Raw genomic sequence first — 23,371 nt, forward strand, 5'->3', positions numbered from 1 at the left:
GCTCTCACCAAAGAATCAGGAAAATAAGCAGCAATGCCTATGTACTTTTGCAAAGAAACCCTTAACCTCCAAAATACACAGTAAAATCGTATCATTCACAAATAACAAGTATCTAGACTAAATCAAGAAATTTAGATAGAAGTTTTTAAAAAATAATAATAAAAAATAAACACAATTGTTACTCCCATATCCCATTGCAGCTTCAATTATGATAAAATTTAACCTATCAAATAATATAAAGGAACCTCGTGTGACAGATTGATACTTCAGTTTCTTGAGAAAAACAAAGACAACATCAAGCTCATATCTGATTCCTAGTATGTGACTGATTTCACTTTCAATATTATATTGAGATGAAAAAGTTGTAAGCCTAGTGACTTACAGTGCTTTGGAAGCTTTCCAATCATTTCAGTGCACTATTGAACCAAATTTCTCTTCTCTCACTGAAGATAAATATTGCCAGGAAAACTGCCCTGTATCCAGTCACCTACTTGTGAAATGACAGGCTTCTGCTCCCTGCAAAGCTCTTCAACGTACTACTTCAATCTTTCATCCTCCTTATCAGTTAAAGAATTCATTGTGAATTTTTCTATCATAAGTCAGTTATTCACCATTGACTACATATGGAAGCTATCAGAAAGAAACTTAATGAAATTTTTATAAATTTAAAGATAATGTCAGTATCTGCAGTCAAATTTTCAAAAGATCTCACAGTTCATTTAAACAGCAAACTGAAGGTTTATTATGACAAGAATTCAATAGTTATCATCATACTCATGAACAGAGTCCTAAATTGAGCCCAATGGTTTTTTCCCTCTTCTACTGCACCAGTGGAAAAAACTAAAAGCTTACATCGTGCACCATCTTGTAAGAATTGTAACATACACTTTGATACAATATCAAGAACAAAGAGCCTGTTTTTGAAAATTAGGCCACACATTTTCTTACATTTACTGAATCTAAGCTAACTAAGTAATGCAATCCAAGAGACAAGGGTGTGATCTTCTGTAACCCAGCAGTAGGTAGCATTTTCTGTACACTATATTTCAAAGGACAAGCCAGATAACTGCTTCAAAGTAGTGGAAAAAAAGACTGGTGTCTTAGGAGCTGAAGAAACACTGTCAAATGCAAGAGAAGAGCTTAAGCTCCCCATTTTCCCAAAGTATCCATGTGCAATACAACTGTGATTTGTCAACTAAAACTATATTGCAGAACATGCTGAGCAGTCTTGGAAGACAACATGCTAAGGATTGCCCATAACAGTGCTGCTAGTTCATTTCAGGCTATTTTCATAGCTGACGATCAACTTCAGCAGCTAGTGAATCACTAAAAGCTTCTTACACATCTGCATTCAGCTTTTGCTACGTGAAAAATGAATTCAGTTACTTGGAGCAGCTGACATTAAATTGCACAGAAAATTTACAAATAAATACAAAATATTATAACCTATAATTGTTAAGCAATATCTACAATTTTCTCTGACTGATGTGATAGCACTAACATCTGAATATTCATAAAAGACTGGCACTATCACTGCACTGACTCTAAGGTTGAAAGCAATATTTTTGACCTGTCATATCTAATTTTATCAGAAACTATCTAAAGAGAAATTTTTCAGAGGACATTTAATAAGCATGTTTCTTCTAATAGACTTACCCACCACTTTGATATGTTACATAAAGTAAGTGGATTCTAGAAACAGAGGTCAGAATTTCAGTGAAAAGTGTCTAGAGCTTCACAGCCGCACTTTAAAACGTGAGATTCTATATAGCTACAATAACTTTAGTGGACTAAATCCGTTTGCATTGGAGCAGCTAAAAAAAAGAAGAGTTTTTAAAATGTATACATGACACTACACCCAAGCCAGATGCAGGTGGAACACATCTGTTTCTCATTATCTAACTATAGAACTGAATTAGCTTGCAAAGCATGATGCCCATTTACAACACATTACTTGGCTCAATGCACACGAAATGCTCTCAGTCTACTACTAATTTGACCCATCAAAATAGAAAGCAGTACATATTCTCTCCAGAGTAACTCATATTGTGATAAGTCTATCCCTATCACAGTAAGGTGCACCTAGATTCCAGAAAACCTGTTTCACATTTGAATCTTCTGTCCTATACTAGCAAAATCTGCAGTCACTACTGTATTATTTTGCGTTGCACATTGCAAACATGAAAAAAGTTGTTGATTTTAGACAAAAAAAACCTCTCTCACATTTCATGTTCTTTGCCTTCTTTGGCTTTAACTAGACTTGCAGAAAGAGAGCAACTAAGTTTTCCTCCTATGCCCAATTTCAATACAAATGAAAAAACATGGCATTGAATTAAGAGAATAAAACATGAAAAAAGCAGCAAAGCTCCCTTGCAATTTTTTCAGAAGCAGAGATAAAGCGGCACAAATTATTCTGTTCATGATAACCTAATTTACAAGAAAGGGGCTCCTCATTATTACCTACTGGTTTGAAGAAGTAATTACACAAAATATTCTGTTACAACAATATAGTAGGCTTTAGATATTGCGGATGATAATTGTGATGTAGTACTGTAGATGAGGAGACGTAAGGCTAGTCTGCTTAAACAAGGCAAAAGCAATAACGGAATGCCTACAGTCAGAATCAAGATGCTCCCTTTTGTTTTCTTTATCTCTTGTGCAGAGCCTTCTCGTTCATACTTGCCTTCCACAGCAATCTTTCAGACAAAAGAAGGGTTGGGAAGAAATAAACAACCCCCCCAAGGACTAACAATGATCCAACAGTGGACCATCACGAGGCTAGAAGGCTAGATGACATTGAGAATTGCAGAATAAGGCTACGTCTGGTGGGCAATCAAGGGGGGTGGATAGGATAATGAATTTGGGAATGTAACAAATGTGCAGTACATGTGAAAATATAAGCTATTTACAAACGACCGACTGGACCGACGAGCATTCTTGGAGAGTTACCTCGATGCTACTCCAGTGCTGCCAATAAATACCTGGCTTCACTGTACTAAAAAACAAACAAACAAAAAAAACCAACAAAAACCAGTAAAGTTTATACTCACCAATTTCTTTAAATCACTATGTATGCTTTTGACTCGATTACTTCCAAGAAATTTGTCTTGCTACTCAGCGTATCCAGTTGAGAGAGAAGTAGAAGTCATGTGACCATAGCACAGTTTAAGATCTAGGGGAGCAAAAAAAGAAAGATTGCAGCTGGATTTCCAGAGGAATACAATGAAATGAGTTGGATCTTCCTCTATAAAACTATTAATAAAACTAGGCAAAAATCAAATGAAAAAATAATTGAGGTCTAGAACAGGTTTCATTTCCATAGAGAATAAAACTAGCAATGAGAATAATCAATGCAACACAGTCCAACACAAAGGAAAAAGAGAAAGGTATATGGAAAATAAACCTAAGCTGATTTGGGGGAAAAAGAATAAAATATAAACACTTTCAATGCCTTTACAGATGAGGTGCACAGATTTTCACACTTCCTCTCCTCTGCCAGTGCTACAGATACTATCTGAGCTAAGAGGTAGCCACTTGGACTAATACTAAATGCAGAGCCCCTAATCAGTCAGAGCTCTGGTTGCCCCATATTCTCCTGGGGATTAACACAGAAAAAAACAAAGGATGCTTCCAGTAGAGAACATTTAGAAATACTAAATGTAGAGAAATAATAATAAAAAAAAATCTTAGGTATATCTGCTGGCTTTATATTTGCAAAGCAGTACCTTCCAAAATTTTGGCACCTTCTACGTAGTTCCTAAAAGAAGCGACCCCCACCTGCACATACACACACAAACTGGAGACTTAGGCACAGTTCTGCTGCTGCTTTCCAAGGAGATTCTCCTCGTTATTTCTGCCTTCAGTAGATTGCCAATTGCCTCCTTCTCTCATAACCAGGCACCTCCAACTTTCCTGAGCTTGGTCAGGAGCTTCTGTTGGAGGCACAAATGGTACTTCTTCCCTGGTGAAACACTGGGGCATGCCAAAACTGCAAGGACAGAGCAATAGAAATTGCTTTTGTCTGACCACTCTTACTTATGGACAAATGTAGTCTGTCATGAAGCATCTCTAACCCTGGTTACTAGAGAACATATTGGGTTACAGATGGAGAGTGTTGCCTAACACTTGTGCTGGCTAGGGTGTCTCTTCCAGGGAATTAATCCTGCAGATCAAATTAAAACAGCTTTTCAGCCCAAGTACTATCACAGTTATGGAGTACGCTGCAACAAAATCGCATCTAGCCTGCAGCAACATAGCATGACTCCCCAGGGCCTGGCTTCCTAATCTGTAACCTGGTCTTTCAGCTCGCCCCTGTCACTCACAGATCTCACTCGCTATGCACCCTGTCACAGCACAGGGAAACGTTTCATCAGTGTTGCTGTGTCATGCTGATGGCAGCTTCACAACCAGGGACAAGGCAGAAGTGAGCCCCACCATCCCTGTCTCTTAGCTGCTGAGGGAGGCAAAGCCAGGATGGCCAAGACCAGGGACCCAAGTGGGTCCCAATGTGCTTGACCAGGCCCTGGTGTCTAACTTTATTTTCTATTTGCCTTCCTTTCCTGCAAAAATACTGCATATTTTGCTTAAACTTTCAGCTTTATATTTTTGTCGAGCTGCCTCCTGCTTGACTCTAAGCAACAGCAAGTAAATAAATAAAAATCTAGTGATGCTTCGCATACCATTTTTTTTTTGCCTTTCCCCTTCCTGCCTCAAGCACTTAAAACAAGTTTCTGAGGGAGCCATCAAGAGAGGTTTGCATCTGCAGTCACCTTACCATTTTGTAAATTGCACAATAAACTCTACATGCCCATGTCCGAGCCCACAAAGGGTTACCTGAGCAATTCCGAGCAAATGATTTCTCATCCTCTCTGTGAAGACAATAGCCAGAATATACACTGAATGTCATCACTTGACTGCATCCTGTGCTTTGAAAGTACAAGTGTTTCAAGCCAAGGCCTTCTATTCTACAGGTATTCTGAAACACCCATTTTGTCTTCCACTTTTTCTTCGCACAAGACACAAGAAACATGGATATAAGCAACACTGATGCTACCAAAGGAAAAAAAAAAAAATCATAAGATTTATAATATAATCAGAATATTCATATTTAGGAAGACCCTCTTTCACAGGGGAAAACTGAAGCAGCACAGCAATGCTTGAATTCACTAGAAACAACACATCCAAGAAAAACAAGCTACCACCTGAAATTCCCTCTGAGCCTCCTAAAATTACTGAAGATTTGCAAGCAAGCTAAAATTGAGATATACTTCAGCAAAATAGAGATTTGTACACGCAAACAGGCAGATTGGATTGTTTGTTTAACCATTAGAAGGTTTTCCTCTTAATGGAATAAATACATTCCATACTCACATATTAGCTTTAGAAAAGAAAAAAAAGTAGAAAAACTTAGAAATATATTAGAAAAATAGTGTTCATCTTTCTACAACACTGTAAAAAAAAGTCAGATCCAAGAACAACATTCAGTGTAAAGATCTTGCTATATTTTACACAAATTGATCATAAAGCTATGTGATATAACAGTGCAAGCAATTTTCTCATTCCAATTATAAAAACTTTTCAATTGTGCTGAAATGTTATAATAACTTGAGCTAAAGTCTACGCTTATACGCGGTGACATTCAAATACGAAAATTTAATTTTGAAATTAAATTTCCAATACTGGATTTAAATGCATTAATACTTCTTCAAATTCATAACTAAAAGAAAGGATATTGCCAACATTAAACAATTAAGGCCTAGAAAGGCAGGGCAATTTTCATAGTGTAAGCTGTATTTCGTACGTACAAACTTAATAACAAAGTTAAAAGCATTTTCAAGACACCTTGACACAAATTTTAAAAGGGGAATGATTTTGTTCTTGGAGTTATTTTTTTGACACGGCTAAAGAACGCAATAGGAGGAAGGAATAAAAGGATCAGAGAAGCTTTGGTTTCTATACAAAAATATTGTGCAAATATTATTTGCATAGGCTGCGAAACTGAAAAATCAGAATTAATCTCAAAATTTGTTATGATTCACCTCCCATATCACCACTTGACAAACCATAAGTTCATTCCTTCATTGGTCCTATACTATTAATTCAGAATTTCCAACAAAAAGATGCCTCTAACAGAAATAAGTACCTTTAAAATCAAAATGAGAAAAATACCCGATACTTCCTTGCAGCTATTGGACAGATCAGTACAGTGGGAAAGGTGTCACAACAAAGGTGTGACAGCAGAGGACATGCACAACAGAAATGTGCTATAAAAGAGGGGAAGATTGCTCTGTATCAGAAAATCTGTATCTGCATCAGAAAATTCCAGATTCACAGAGGAAAGCTTCACCAAGAAGGGATCTCCAGAAAGACATCCTTCCCCAGTGGTAGTCAGCCCTCAAAAGGATGTCTAAGAGAGGTGTAGGTAGGCTTCCCCCTTCCTGTCTCACAGGTGAATTGCCTTCACCTGTGCTCCCAGGGCTGACCAGGTTCTTTCTCCAGATGCTCAATCAGTGCTTCAGGCCATGACACATCAGTTCCCATACTTTCCTTTAGAAATAACATTGCAAAATCAGGGTTAATTTTTCTGAGTCACTAAGTCTCTAAGAGAGTGCCCATTCTTCAATCAGGATGGTTAAAAGTTAAGTTACACTAAAAGTGTAAATAAATATTCTCAGTTGACACTCTTGTATCGGTACAGGAATAAATGGTACAGTAGAGTCATGAAAAGACATTTAGGTTTCTTTACGTATATGAATCAGGTTAAATTTATTAAAACAATGTAATGCTGCCTGCGAAGTTCTGTGTAATTTCATTAGCTTATGAGATAATGCACTTCCTTGTCATATTTCATTAATTATTTATGACAGTATAATTTTTCCTACCTAGTTTTAAAGACTCCTAACTTAGAGATCCAATGTCAATCAAAATATTAAAATTCATTCACGTTAAAATACAAGTAACAGACGAAAGCATGGGAAGCATACTTTCAGACATTCCAGTATAAGACCTGAACCATTTGTCTTGGACTTGGTTCTTCCCAGCTTCATCTACCTTGTGATTGTCTCAATTTTTTCGTCTCCAAGAACTGGAAGCATGCTTACTTTCTTTTAAGTAACATTGACAGGGTAAGTTCATTGACTTGTGCGAGGAGTACATCAACATCTGACTATCAAATCTTAAGTAGCCTTGATCTTGGCTACCGGCATTTAACAAACAAGGTTATTTGTGCCATTAAGGGAAAAAAGGAAGTCTCAAAATCTAGGCATGAAATAAAAAGAATTCCAGCTGAAGAAAACCTGGAAACTGCTACTTTACCTAAGAAAAGCAAGACAGTCTTAGAGGTGAATTAAAAATTGATTTTTAATTTCAAAATGCCTAATTTTAAAATAATTGCTCCTTCAATGCATATTCAAGCTGACTTCAACAAAGCTCAAGTAAGAACAGGAAGTGACAGTAACCATGAAATGACTACATGAATTTAATTTAATGGTGTGGTCATTCTTCCTCAGGCTAGGAAAATTGTAGAATGACTCTGGAAAAACTGAACATCTTGGCTATGAAAATGAAAAAAAAATCTTATTTTTCTGCCTTTAAAAATCAGAGGAAAAGTCTAGACTGCTGTGTCTGATAAATATTCAATCAATTATAAAAGTGTGTCAGTACACAGAAGTAAAATCCAAGCCAGGAAGACTGTAGAGTAGCCAGTGCTTTCAGAAGGCAAAGCTCTTTGTCCATCTTGCTACGAACTTAAAATTCTTAAGATCTAGGGCCTTTTTAGAATTTCATACTTATCCTTATGGAATTTTGTTACTAAAATGGAAACCATTCATTTACACTAAAAGAAAATGAAACAGGTTCAGGCTTTTGGCAGGAATAGCGAAAATGAATTTTTGTTATATCTTCTAACTTGAAGATATGAGAACTTGAATCAAGTCTATCTATAAAACCTTGGCTCCCACTTCACTTTGTTTCACTTCAAAATATGAGGCTTCCAGAATTTATGAATAGAATTATGAAGTTACTTTCCCACACTGCTTGAGTCTCTTGTGCCTTTCCTTGATTTTTGTTTCCTACAGATCTTTCTTAACAAAATAGTCAGTAGTGGTCAACATTAATCTTTGAAGAAGCTTGACACAAACAGGATTATGAGAATCAACACTGTATTTCTTTGGAAACTATTTTTAGTCTCATTGTATATTGGAGATAAGCCTATTTTGGAATGTCAGTTCCCAGATTTCAAGAGAAGTTGTCACAGGAAACTACATGAGAGAACTAGAGTGTCATGTGCTGCCAGCATAATTCAGATCAGGCTACAGCTTCCACTTAACAAGACGACTATAAATTGATAATTGCTTCATTAGGAAAAATATCCTGAAAATGACACAATCTGATGACAATATTTGGGAAAGTACAATGTGTCCTCAGTATTTCATGGTATCGCCTCACTTGTTCTGCTTCCTAATTTAGCATATGTGGGATATTGGCTTAAAGGAGCTAAAAGTGTGGATGCTATTTGGACTGCTACATTCTTAACAGTGTATCTCTGTGCAATGTGTAAAGTTTTTTTTTTTTTTTTTTTTTACTATTTCCAAACTCTTGGAGCGAGAGCACAGCATAAGTTCGGTTAACCTTTATACAAGCAAATCAAACAGCAGTCCACTGTGACTCCATATGCACACATTGCCTAGTGTACACACAGATTTCTAGCTAGAATTAGATCAACATTTGTTACCACATCTTAAGAAAATCTGAATACTTGTTGGCCTGCTGTCTTCTCTGTGTACTGTAATTATAGTGACTTGTATTAGCTATTTTTAATTACGTGTAACATAACAATGCACAACAGTCAAATATTTATGGAAAGGACAAGTAAAACCTGAATGCTCAATGGATTTTAAAACAAAGAAAAGGTTTAAGATTTGACTTAGCATATAGTATTTCTATACATAACTTCCTTCCATTATATTTAATGAAAAAACTAACTGCTCTTGCAGTCTAATCAATATGGAACTACATCTAGAAAATAAACTTGTATTAGTGTTGTGGAAACATGATCACTTAATCTGGCTGGCAGAGTTCAGAAATGAATTTTCTGTAAATATGACTGAAATATGCAGGTGAAGTAGCTGAAGTAACAGACAACTTGGAGTTTCAGCTGCTTGAGCATGAAACTCAGATGTGTGTGATTGCTTATGTCTGCATTTCCATATCTGTGCCATAATTCCCCTTAGCTTCCTCTCTTATTCCAGCGAATATTAGCATTAGAAGAAAATTCAGAATCATCCATATTATTGGAAATGTTGGAAATACGTACTAAGAGTAGATGCTAAGTTCTAGCACAATTCTAGTGAAAAATCAACAAAGTGTACATTTAAGTTCAATTTGACATCAGTCATAAAGCTCAGCGCATAAAGTTAAGCATATACTTAACTTTAAGTAAGTTAAGCACTCTACTTAACAAAATAGTTAAATGGAAAACTGCAAAAAATTATACTGAAAAGTCAACTATGAGCATGCAAGACTCAGTAAATAGATTATTCAGGAATCAGCATAGACCTAATTTTTTTAATATTTACACTAATAATAATACCAAAAAAGGTGGTTGGACTTTTTAGGCATTATCAATACAGAGGATCAGAAAAAAAAGGGTAATTCAAATATATATGGAATATAGAAAATGGAATAAAATGTCATTAATACAGAATGCAATACTATGCACTTAGAGACTGATAAAATTTCTGTAAAAAAACAAACAAACAAACAATGCTCATCTGCAGCAAATCACTGATATTACTCTGTCACTGCATGTCTATGAATCATCAGTGAGCATCTGCTTTGGAAAAGGATATTGAATCGATTTGAAAAAGTATTTCTGGAGAAGGCAAGGGAGATCAATACCCTTGTGTAAGGCATAGGTGAGATATTGTCCAGATATTAAATCTGAATGTCAGAAATATTATTTGAATCTCCAGTGCTCAAAAATACTGTTTCAAGTTAGAATACATATACAGAATGGCAATTGCAGTGAGCACAGGACTGGATTATGACTTCACAAATTATATCAAAGTAGTATTGTTTTTTAGAGTGGTTTTTATGGTTTTGTTAAATTTAAGACTGATGTTTTGATAATAGATATGTTTCTGTATAAAGAAACTAGATAATGGCAAACATGAGTATGAAAGAGCTAGAAAATGTAAATAACAGAGTTTACATCACTAGGAAAGGAAAAATCAACTGATACATTGAGACAGAATTAAATGAGAAGCTACCAGAGATATAAAATTCTGAAACTGCTCTCTAACATTAAGAGCAGTTTACATTTCTGAATAGGTTACATAAAGGTGGTCAGGGAGTATCTTTAATCAAAGGCAATCTTTATAAACTGTTAGAAAAACTGGGCATGACCATTTCTTGATTTCATCTCTGTCCTTTTTTTCTGTTGTCAGCCAAGTACATACAGTACAAGTTCACTTTCAGTTTTCACCTACCCAAGAAAAATCAGCATAAACCTGTGGCAAAATACAGCATAAACACAATTCTTTTCAAATTCCAGGAGTCAGAATTAACCAGTAATTTATTCATTATACCTTTTCCTCTAACTGTGTTTTCAAAAAGTAACACAAGCTATTAATTTTACACAGAGTCTTTGAAATATAAAACTATAAAGTGGGTTTGAACATAATAACTCTATGGTGTTTCTCCTCACAGAGACCATCATGTTTTAGAATTATACCTGTAGTTGATATTCTTGCTTTTTTCCTAAGCTATTATCCAACAGAGTCATAGCAAAACATCTTGGATCTTCTATCTCAAATACTGCCTTCCTGCTCTTTGCAGACTTCTCAGCCTCTCTCAAAGATCAGTCATCCTCTTCTGAAGTGGCCCTTCCCTCTGCATTCCTTTTCCCACTGTGCACCCCCCATGCTTTGGCTTTTTGGGTGTTTTCTGTTCTAGGCATTTCTTCATATACTGCTGGGGATAAACTTGGGTGCTGCATATTTCAACAAGGCCATCACATAAGAAGAAGTGAATACAAAGTAATCATATTTGTTTAACAATGATTAACAAATAGCCTCCAACAGCAAAAGGTCTGTAATATTTCCCCTCACTGGGGCTGCAGGATGTAAATCACTGAAATGCACACTTCACTAGGCAATACAAGGTAAAAATAATGAAAAACACCTACTGAGGACTGAGTGGCAGATGTTCTGGCAAGAGAGACAGAATTTAACTAAAATGCTTATCCAAAAACTGCCTCAAATCTAACATTAACAAAAGTCATTCACTGGAAGTTTTGCTGATTTTCAATGTGTGTAGAAATGCATTCTCTATTGTACTTATTCTACAGTGAAAGCATAAAAACACATAGATCTAACATCTGTGTCAATTTATTAGTGTATCCCAAGCAGTGAACTAAACAGTAGTTAGCACTGGACTAATACTGTGATGTGATTTAAATCATTCTTTTGCAGTAATGAAGACTCCCAAAAAAGTCTTAATGCCAGCTTATAAAACATCTTATGGGCTGAATTTTATCGGGGAACATAAAATACTCTTCTTAATATTTTCCATTCTAGTCCATTAGTTGATCATTCATAACTTAGATTTCTGTCAGCGTACCGAGTCACAGACATTTCACAAAAGGAATTTATTTCATTTCACTGGTCATTGCTATATTGGCACAGTGTATGTCCATTTAAAATAGACTGTGATCAATTACAAAAAATCTCTCGCTCCTTTAACCATTTTGTGTCCTGCTCTAGGGTGCAGTGGAGTCTGAAAACAAAGTAAACTCAACCAAAAAGTCTGAAATGGATATGTAAACAAAAATCTAAGATAAAATACAAAAACAAAAAATCAAAAACATATAGCATGATTTGACGCATGCATTTCATCAGTTTCCATCTGATGGTTTATAGTTTAGGGATTTCCGAAATTTGATATTTAGCCTTCCTCATTGCACTTGACAGTTCTTAATAAATATTCTTCGAAGTAATGAATTGCTTTGAAACCTTTTTTTTTTTTTTTTTTTTTTTTACATACCACAAAGAGCCCATGATATTGACTTCCAATATTAAAGTTTTTGTTTGTTTCTTCTAAACTTTCTACCTCAAATTTTCATGGTTTAATTGAAAATATCTTTGTTCCCTTTTTTTTCCCTAAAAAAATGTTGAATAGTAATACTGAATGATCTTTTTTTAATAATGTCACTCAAATTTATTTTATTCACTTCACCAATCAGAAGAGTCTATTCTGCTCAGTCTCTTCCTATACAAAATGCCATCCTGCTTTCCCGGTTATCCTTGCATTCCATATTTTTTCCATTTTTATTATATTATATAATTTATACTATATATTATTGTATTATATCATATATAATATTATTACTACATTACTCTATTTATTATATTATTATATTGAAAGTATCATACCATAAAGACACATTTTGTTTTATTTTCTACTTTTACCTCTGTAATTTTAATGTTTGTAACATCTCTGATCACCACTAAGGACTGAAATGTTGCTTTCTAACAAATATTCTTTTTTGAGTGTTAATTTATATCCACTGCAAGAAGTGACAACAGTGCAACCACACTATAGCATTTTTAATGTGTTTGATATTTATCAACTCTGGTGGTGATCCTCATCTGCCATACTACTGGCTTAGCTTCTCAGCACCCAAGATCATTCTGCAGCTTGTGGTAGTGCTATTGGTTTTAATTTTTCTGTATCAGCAAGTTCTCTTACTGCTCCTCTCACCTATTTCACACATGAGCAGCTATGACCTCAGATCCTCAGTGATGTTCTCCAATTGTAAAATACTGGGAATTTACTCCTTCTCTCTCTTAAACAATAGATAATTTATAAGATGACTTTGCCTCCTAATCTATTTCAAAATTTAAGAAAATTTGCTCAAGACCCCGTAAACGTCATTTTGAACATTCAAATTGAGATCATTGTCATCCATATGCTTACTGTATTTCTCTTACGTAGCGCTTTTTGAATAACTCAGATTCGGTAGTTACAGAGACAACTTCTACAAAAGTTGTGCTATTTATTTCCCTATGGAAACACAGAAATTTAAGATGGAGTACGTTTTAATTATGTCTAGGCACTTTCAGAAAATTGATGATGTTCACCATTAGAGAATGAAGAAACTATTATGCTGATCTTTCCCGTTAGCTTAATGTGACTAAACTCTCAATGAGCATCTTAATCAGAGATCTTTATGAAATAGAATCTTTTACGTATTAGAAGCAGGCTTTTGGTTCATAAGACAATTATACTGAGCTTATTTTTACCACAGTCTACAAAGAAGATAATCCCTCTTATTAATGGTTCAAATATCAAATGCAGTAGACAGGTTTAATGGAATTATTTTTTAATCTTTTCACTGTCACCACAAGTGCCACCTGACATTAATCCCCTAGCACTAGTAATAAGATTAAATGAGAATTTTTACCTTTGGCATTGTATGATACACAAAAGCACAGCTCATCACTGGCTTTAAAAATAAAAAAATAAAAAAAATCAGTGAATTGTATATCAATGTATACATTTCCTGCATGAAAATATGTAGGAATAGAAAAGAATGATTTTGCTTATTATCTACTGATATATCACAGAAAAAAAATATTCTATCAGCTACTAGTTTAGGAAAGGATTCTTTAACAGCTGGAAGCACCAAGCAAACAGGAAAGAAATCTAAATAAATACAAATAAATAGTATAAACGAGAATATCTTAACATGAATGCCGGAGAAGTATCAATCAGCAACAAAGAAGGACATCTTAAAATCAGAAGACAGAGATAAACTGTGAACTGCAAAAAATCTAGATGAGTCCTACCGTATTAGAAAAAATGCTAATAGAAATATCTTCTTCAGTTTTATACAGAAACAGAGAACAGAGAAACGAACAGCTAGAAACTAAGAAAAGAGGATGAGTTAGAAATAAAAAAAACAATCTAGATTTGCCCTAAAACCGAGTAATTCAAGTCTCAGTTTTCAAGATAGAAGGGTTAAGCACAAAGAGGAAAAAAAAAAAAAGGTAAAAAGTACAAAATAATTCATCATATTTAATCATACAATAAGTATAATCTCAAACTAACAAAATTTTCCAGTCGACACTGATACCATATTGGTAGAAAACAGGAAATATGTCATTTTTAGAACAGGTGATGTAGTTAATCTTCAGGTTCAGCTAGGCCATAAACAATAAGTAAAATAACAGGAAAAAAAAAAAAAGAGGCTGATTAGAGAGAGCTGAAGCACAAATGATATAAACCAAAAAATCAGTTTCCAAAGACAGATGCCATTTCAGTTTGACTAACTAGACTTCCGCCTGGCTGTTAAGAGTGCATAATTACTATAGTTCAAGTTTACATAGGCCTTTTAAACCAGCCTAAAACACATTCTGAAGAAGAGATAATTAAGAAGTTTCTGAAGGGTCAGGACACTGGGACAGAGGGGGACATTTCTAAGTAAATTACTCAATCATTTATTAAATACTTTCAGCGATAAAGATAACAAAACTTTTGCTTATAAGATTTACTGACTGAGACATAGGAGGGTTTAATGAATCACGATATTTTTACTTGAATGACTGAGAAAAATATTAGAAATGGAACTAAATCAGTGCAAAGTGCAAGATCATATCCTTGGAACAACAAAAATGCCTACAGGAAGTTAACCTTGGTAGGAAACACTGAGGAAGGCAAAGACATTCTTTCTCTGACAAGATGACAGTGTCAATGCAGTCTCTATCACTTCTTTCAGACAATGAATACAGAGATACATAGAAAATACCCTTTTTAAAAATCTCGGATGACACTTCATTTGGGGACTCACACCTCTTTTTTATTACCACTGTCAAAGATTATGAATTCAGACAGGAACATGGGACAGGCAGGAAGATTCTTATGAGAGAGGGCTTTACTTGTTTAAACCAGCAAAGTAAACGCTAAAAAAAGAAAAGCTGCTCATCAAGTTGGATAAATGTTAGGAGAATTAGCTCTATAAAACAAGGGACTACTCTCACTCACTGGAGAGAAGCACTTATGAAATTTGGGTCCTAAACTGAGACTTCAATTAATTTGTCATTTCTACACAAAGCCAGAACACAAAAGGCATCCATTATTTTTCCCAGATTGTCAAGTATTTACAATTCAGCACCAAACAAGACTCCCAGCACACTGAATGTGAACTAGATCATTAAGGAAAACTAGCCCCATATGTGAGTACAAGTTGTCTGAAAATGGTCTTAAATTAGACTAGGAACAATACTAAAATTCAATTTGCCTCAATTTGTTCTCAAAATTTAACCCTGATAGTACTCCATGTCCCACAGTCCCCACTTCAGATAAAAATGAGAGGGAAATCTTGTTTTGAAGTTACTTTTCACTTGTGTCCTAAATTATTGAACTCCTTCAGAAACTGCATTTTCTAATTTTGGAACAGGTACTTAAGGGCATGTACAGTAGTCAGCATGCAGCCTAGAGGCTATTGGAGGCTCATTTTAATTGCTTGTCAACTTAATCCAATTAACGTATATCATAAAGTTTAGCTATCAGAATGAAAACTTGATTTAACCAATATTCATAGTCAGTAAACTGTACAGAACCCCTCCCAAATATTTAAGATGTTTTACTTAATTTTAAGGCTACATGAGAATTCTATTAATGATTTCAATATTTTCAGCTGTCAAGAAACTGATCATCTTTCACTATTCAGTTAAATGAATTGTTATACTTTTGTGTTTTCTGTTCTGTGCAGAGTTAGGTTTCTGATGACTTTCTTTATAAGCTATGAGACAACAGCCATTTTCTTTCACCCATAGCAGGAGGGAGGTTTACTTTTGGGAAAATTTGACTTTTTATTTGCTATTTTGTTTCTTGACCTTTACTTATCTAAATTAAAATATAATTAAAAACGTAACAGTAAAAAATGTTAAAAAAAAATTGTACAAACCTATTCTTCTTTACTTTTTGTTAATGATGCGATAGCTTCAAATCTTCTATGAACTGAGTGTATTTTCTTTGCATAACAATGGTGTCAGCAAAAGCAAGGTGTGGAATTTATGTCACTTTGAAGTTTTAGTATCCTTATTTCTTGCAGAAAATGTAAAGTTTTCGTAAAGCTGGGAGTGATGTAGAAGAGGAAACAATAATCTATTTCTTAAGAGTAAAACAGTTTCCTTCACACGTGGATTTTACTTACTTCTTCCTTTGCTTTTGACTGAAACATCTTCATGAATTAATGTAAAATTTCATCATCTATTCTATCACCAGGGTAGGCCTTCTCTATTAGAATCTGTGGATGTTTTCACAGATGCCCACTTGTTTATGAATTATGCACCCTAAGATAAACTATCAGTTCAAAAGTGTTTTCTGAAAATCTGCCACAATGGAACTTCAAGTAAAAATGTTGCTTTTGGACTTTGCTGCTATATGTGAACATGAAGGCTATTTGATTAAAATGTTTGAAATATATATATTATTTCATAATTATATTCTTAGAAATAAGATCAAAACAAAAGAAAAAAAATCAGACAGCTGGTTGTTTTCTCTCTGCTAGTCAATGGGCCATGACTTCAAAGTGCACCTTGAGGCTTAAGATCAGTATTCATCAATTAAAGAACAATCACTGTACTGGAATATTAATTGCAAATTTGTTGACATCCATTAAACGACTATTTATCCCACATGCAGAGCAGAAAATACTCATTTCAATCCCTAGAGTTTCCTTCAAAGTCACCTCAAAAATCCATCTTTTGGAATGAAGTGCTGTTACAAAGACTATGCTCCTAGTTTAAACAATCTCTAAGCTACAACCACGCAGAGCACACATTGCATTTTGTCTGACTTCTTTTGCTAAATAATGCTGAATTACATTCAGAAGAGAGAGATGCATAAGAGTTATCCAATTTCTAAAAGTAATAAAACATTCAAAACTTCCCTATTTATTATTGCTGTGAATAAACTGTCCGCTAAAATATAGATGAATGTCAAAGAAAAACTGATTCATAAGAAAAAAGAGACTCTTAAGAATCCTCCAGATTCTTCTAAATTTCTCTACCAAGTTTGAAAGTAAATGAAGAATTACTGAAAGGAATAAGTGATAGAGCAACAGTGTGCCCGCTGTTTGAAAGGAGCTAAGACCAGAAACAGAAGGTTTGGCTTTACACACACACACACACACACACACACACACACACACACACACACAAAAAAAAAAAAAAAAGTCAGTGCACTTTTTCAGGGCCCTAATCAGGAAAGCTGCTGTACATGATTTATGGAAAAGCATTTTGATTCTGGCAGACTAAATAAGAATAACCATATATATTTCAGCTCTCTAAACCAAGCTACAAGTATATTTCGCTACGTTCAATTAACATTATCATACTTCCCCACCCCCCCCCTTAATAGCATTACAATTTTATGTTGCCCACAGGATAGATTCTATCCCACTTTATTCTGAAGGAGATCAGAAGGAGAATCCTCTCCGCCAGGAGAGGAATAAAAATGCGGAAATTCTCCAGGGAAGGAAAACAATATATAATCTTGTCATAGGACATTTTATCAAAGTTATTTTCATATAACATGGCAGATGTCAAAAAAGAGTAAACAAAGTATGTGTCTAAATTACAGATTGCTCCCAACCAAAGCCTTGTTGCTTTTAGAATTAAAAGTGATCTGTCCATACATATGTTAGTGCTCTGGTTACCTTGATGCTTGCAGGCTCTTGCTCACGTTCTGCTATGTGCCAAAAAAAAAAATAATTCATTGAACACCTGCTACTGAAACACGATTCCCAAATTAATACTCAAATCTTATCAGAGATCCTAATGGCAAAAAACATCATTGCCTCTGCAGTATTTTTAGATCCTATATTAGTTATGGGATCTATTAAGAGCAGATTTCTACCTTATGCACATACTACCATTCTCTTAGAAAAGGAATAACAACTAGGTTCCAGAACCCTGAACTCACTTTCAATACAAAATGATCATTACAGCAATACATTGATGTTACTCTAAGCTAGAAAGATCCAACCAAGTAGTGTAAAAATATGTAAAAAATAAAAACTATTTTTTGTTTATTTTCAGACAGCCTGTTTCAGCCAACAGAAGATGAGTTAGGATTCTTACACGGATTTGTTGTCTGAAATCAAACCCTTCATCAAGACCCTTATCCTTAGGTTGTTTTTCTTTACCCAACCTAGGATGCGCAAGGACAAGCACTTTGTGTTCCTGCTTCATGAACTACTAACTCACTTTTAAGAATCCCTTCCCACTATAGTTTCTTGTTTTCATAACTAATATTGAGACAAGCACTTTTTTTTTTTTTTTTTTTTTTTTTTTTTTTTTAAATTTCTCATAAAAATACTATCTGGTTTTATAACCCAGTCAATCCACAGCCTAGGAATTGGCCCAGACCAGGCACTACTGTGGAGGAAGCAATGGTTGCAACAAGCAAATTAAGTTCATTAAAAAAAAAAAAAAAAAAGTTTTCATTTCAGAAGAGGTTTTTCATAAAGACAGTAGCTAAGTATCAACACTGTCATCTAGGATCTAGACTAGTTGAAATTGGAAAACATGCTTTCTAAACATGATTTTAAATAAATTTATTTCATTATTATAGGAAGATCTATTAGTAAAGAATATTGTCATTGAAAGCAATGTGACAGAAGTATAAAAATTTTTAAAATAGCCTATCAACAAGTATTCATTAGATATTTTCAGGTGCCTTAGTTTATTCTCTGTGCCAGAAGAATGTGGGTTCCTGGAGGACACAGGAAATAATTATTCATTAAACTTTTCATTCAAATACTAGAGAAGACCTGCTAGAGAGAAGAACAAATAGAATTCCTTTTATCCTGGTAAGAAGCATCTGGGCTCTTTGGCATGCTTGTAGGTCAGAACTCAACAAGTCAAAAGCAATGCAATTAAAAGCAATAAAGGGAAATTAGCAACGTAGATTACATCATCAAAAGCTAACGTTGGGCAGTTTGTTTCCAGAAATAACAGGTACGCATTTTTTCCCTGTCTGAAATGGCTTAAGAAATATTTATTAGAATTTAAAAATAGAAGTCCAATGAATGTAAAAGAAATGATCATTGGGAACTTAAAAATAGGGTTTACCAAATCTCGTCTGATCCAAAAACAGCCTTACGTAGTGAGCCTAACAAACATACTGGTGGGAAATGGATAAGTAGTCACTTGGGCTTCATTTCATTCTGGCGTTAGGGTGCAAAGTACAGTAAGCGTATAAATCTAGACTTAAAGTTCTCACATCAAACACACAGTCAATCTTAAATATAAAAGTAACAGAAGCTGTATCAAGTGTCCCAAGCTACAAGATCAAGTCTTACCATTCTAAAAAAAGTAAATTCTGGGATCTAAGAGCTAATCAGGTATTGAGTTTGAAAAACAGAAAGTAGCAATCATTAAAATAGTAAGCAGGACTAAAACCATGCTTATATGTCTCAAAACATGTCTTACTAAGCATGTAACAAATAAATGAAGGAGGTGAAAATCAGACTTGGCACAGCTTGAAATGCTGTCAGCTGTACAAGTATGCAGGAGAGAAACAAGGGGAATAGATTATCTTGTGACAAAAAAGAATCCAATTTAATTCAAAAGTGATGTAGTAGACCAGTCAAAGAGAACCTAAGAGGATTTTCAGTGCAATTACTATACAAGACATGTGGATAAACAGAAGCTTTCTAGAAGAAGCTCACACAATATTCCTACTGTGTTTTAAAGTCCACACCTGGTTTTTCTAAGTTATCCAACTGCTTTCACAACAAATACAGATCTCTATCTGGAAATCTTTTCGTGATTTTTGTTCATCTCCATCCTATCTGATTGTGCATAACAATTACTCTGCTGCCTATTTTCTTCAGTATTTTATATTCATTACTAAAAAATCTTGAGCATTAGTACATTCAGCCTTAGATCTTGAAATGAACCTGCAAGGTTTTTGCTGGTTTGTTTGTTTTTTTAAATATCTTCTATATGTATAAAAATGGAATGTATAAAAAATACACAATGTTTCTAAAAGGAGTATATAAAACAAAGTTTGTATAGGTATTTCTCTGCTTCTGATCTTAGTTTAATGAGAGTAATACTTGACCGCGCATTTAAACCATCAGCTGATTTTATCTTTCTAAAAAAAGCATTAGGATTTCATGTTGTTGGGCACTGATCATTCTGATTTTGAGGCTAGAGCATTATGTTAGTATGACTTTTAGGAAAGTATGTCAATTCTTTCTATTGAACACTGCTCAAAAAAAAAACAAGACAACTGCTTTGCAAAACGTTTGAATTTAGCTGGGAAATTAGAATATAACCTTGTTCCAACTTAATAGTCCTGTGAAAAAAGTTAACACCACATAAAGCAACTGAAAAATATATGGACAACAGAGCCTGTATTAAATCAGGGGTCCAGCAGATATACTTTGAACATGCTGAGAGCTTTCACGAGGCAATAGGCTACAGTAAAAGGATCTAAACTGAGACCCTACATCACTTTCATTCCTTGGGTTTAGAAAATTTCTACAGTATGATTTCAGGCACCCTCATACTTTCAATATTTGAAGTACTCCCAAAAATCAGAATTCTGTCAGTTAAAGAAAACAAATACGTGAATGCTAATAATCAAAAACCTCAAGAAAGTGAATTCATGTGTCTTTTTATGACAAGAGTCTAATGAAGTGCATTTTTTACTAGGGAAATAAATGAAAACTTGATACGTGAATACTATTTCATTGATAATAAAAAGAATGTGCCAAGTTTGGAGGGAATTTGATTCAAGAGTGCCTCAATGGTGCATAAAATCTAGACATTATTTCCCTGAGGTGCATTTACTTACTTTATCCAGCAGTTAGCCCAGTGTAGCTAACAGATTTTGGGTGCCCTATCACTGCAATAACATATACAACAGCATTTGAACAGCATCCTTGAATCCAAGCATTTTTCCCCCCTACTTACCACCTCACCTATGCATAATGTTCAATGCCTTCTTTTTTGCAGCGCATCTCTAAAATTCAACATTTCAGTTACATTCTTTCTGCACCTGATCTATTGTCTCCTTTGATCAATTAACAGTGTAGTGAAATGTGTGAAATACTTAAGATGAAAAAAAAAATACAAGCTCTTTCGTTGACGTCAGTAGTAAATTTTTCTTCCTAGAGATGAAAACATAACAGCACTGTAAAGTAACTACATGCTTAGAACTCTCCAAGTCTGATATCCTTTCACCTAGTGCTCATAATTCAAGATAGACACCTCTTATTGTCATTACTTTTATGCAGCCGTTTTTCTCCAGTATTCTTTGCCATATTTGCTTAATCAGCCAAACTCACTTGAAACAGCCCCTAGCACAGAAATGCATCATTTTAAATGCTGTTTGAAGTCCTTCATCCAACATTTCATGCCATTTTGAATAGTTTCTTCCACTGATAACATAACAGTTGATAGTTTGTATCTCAGTTTATCAAAGTACTTATCTGATAAATACCATAACAGAGAAAAATTCTCTATGAGTCTTAGACTGCATTAAAGTAACAAATTTCCACAGTAACTGAGAATCAGTTTCTCTTGATTTCATGTGCATTTGAAGACTTGGTATCTTATTTCTATATAGGCTACTCAAGTACGCTCTGCATACTAATTAAAATATAGTTCATTAATTTCCACAACACACCTTAAATTTTTTTTTTTTTTCCCTCCATTCAGCAAAAAAGTTTGTGTAAATAAAGAAGCTTACATGAATACCTTCCTAATGACAGGCTTACCATATATCAATATACGTGTTTTCTTTTCCAGCAGTTCACCATCATGTGAAGGCTGCTCCAAAAGCAATGCCTTCTATTTAAATATGACACCCACAACATCAGAGGCAGACATTTGCAGTATGGAAGTAGGAGTTTAACCTTCCCACCAACATTCTGTGATTGTTTTCTGCTATGTGACATATGGGAGCAGACAGGTACTCTAACCAAACAATGCCATAGAAGTGCTTCAGAAGCAAAGCTGTGTTATTGAATACCTCCACATGGAAAAAATGGCACTCGCTGACATTCATCAACATTTGCCTGAATGCTTCTGGAAGCCAAACAGTGGATGTAGCATAGAGAAGCAATGAGTGGTGCATTTCAGCAGTGGGGACAGCAGGTCACTTTCACTGGTGAATTTTAATGAGCACAGCATGCAGATTCATAGCTGGCAAAAATGTATAGCTAATGGTGATAGCTCTGTTGAAAAATAGTCATTTGTAGCTGGGAAACTGCTCTACCACATAGTGTTATTCTGCTTTTTGAAGTTGTTGCAGCTTCCATGGAAATAAAAAGGAGACATTATTTTCATAGTGACATACATAGTAGATTTTAGAAGAAAACCCTTCTTGCAGAGGGTCATGAATCCATCCAAGTGTTTAATATTTGGCACAGCAGAGATCAGGTAACACAGCAGCCAAGGCAGCAACCTCACCAGCCAGGATCCAGTACTCCCAACCCCAGGCAAGGTGAGCAGAGCAGCTCTTCTTCCTGCCGTCAGCTGCATGGCCTTGCCCTGGGTCCAAGCTACCAAAGCTTCCCCAAAAAGGAAATGTGCCTAAGGGGGCTCTGACACAAAGGGCAAAAATGTGTCTTCTGGCAATGTTCTTGCTTCCCCTTACTCTTGTTGATCTTTTTTTCCTCAGGTTTGTTGACTTATCAAGGAGAATCAGGGCTTACTGTTCTTTCCTTGGGCTCAATTATCCTTGGGCCAGAATATAAGCTGTGAAGAGTGTTTGACAGATAACTGACAGCAAAAGCAGAAAAATTAGCTGCTTGCCTTAAAAAGCAAAACTGATACTTCAGCTCCATTGCAGGTAATAATTGATCGAGTTCAATGGGAGGACCTGTCATCTTTCATTTCTGTCATTCATCACCTTGGAACGAAACAAGGTAAACAATGGCAACATCACAAGTACTTATGGTCAATAGCCAGGAAAAAGCTTTCCACTTCCAGGTTTTAACGTATCCTTCCTCACAGTAATTTGCAAACCTGTGTGTAAAGCTCAATAACTTTAAAAAGGTGACTTCAGTAGCAAATGACAGATTCCAATTCCTAAAACTGAGTTTGTTTATCTGCTATCTTCCACTTACTAGCAAAAATGCCTATATTTGCCTGTGCTTAAAAGGAAAACAGGACAAGATAATAATTCTATAAGACTTAGTCTCTTTAGTTTTGATTGTTTTTCCTCAGTTTGGATTTTGACCCAGAAACCCATAATTTCAGAACATACTCTGTAATCATACTTCAATTGAACCGAAACTGTACAAAAATTAGAAATAATTTTTCTATATTTGTCTTCAATTATTTTTTAA

At 34.9% G+C, this 23,371-nt stretch overlaps 1 long non-coding RNA gene across 1 annotated transcript in view; it reads right to left on the reverse strand.

Annotated features, from left to right (window-relative positions):
* Window positions 1–432: 432 nt before the first annotated feature.
* The window catches only part of LOC128072467 (uncharacterized), a 71,566-nt gene continuing 48,627 nt past the window's right edge, over window positions 433–23,371 (reverse strand). Inside the window, exons 2-3 of the long non-coding RNA XR_008202266.1 lie at window positions 3,051–3,172; window positions 433–1,814 (exon numbers count right to left, since the gene is read on the reverse strand). This is a non-coding gene — a long non-coding RNA (uncharacterized LOC128072467). The remainder of the gene's footprint in view (window positions 1,815–3,050; window positions 3,173–23,371) is intronic.

Source organism: Tympanuchus pallidicinctus, unplaced genomic scaffold (genome assembly GCF_026119805.1).
Source record: "Tympanuchus pallidicinctus isolate F22 unplaced genomic scaffold, pur_lepc_1.0 scaffold7, whole genome shotgun sequence".
In the NCBI taxonomy this organism is placed as follows: domain Eukaryota; kingdom Metazoa; phylum Chordata; class Aves; order Galliformes; family Phasianidae; genus Tympanuchus; species Tympanuchus pallidicinctus.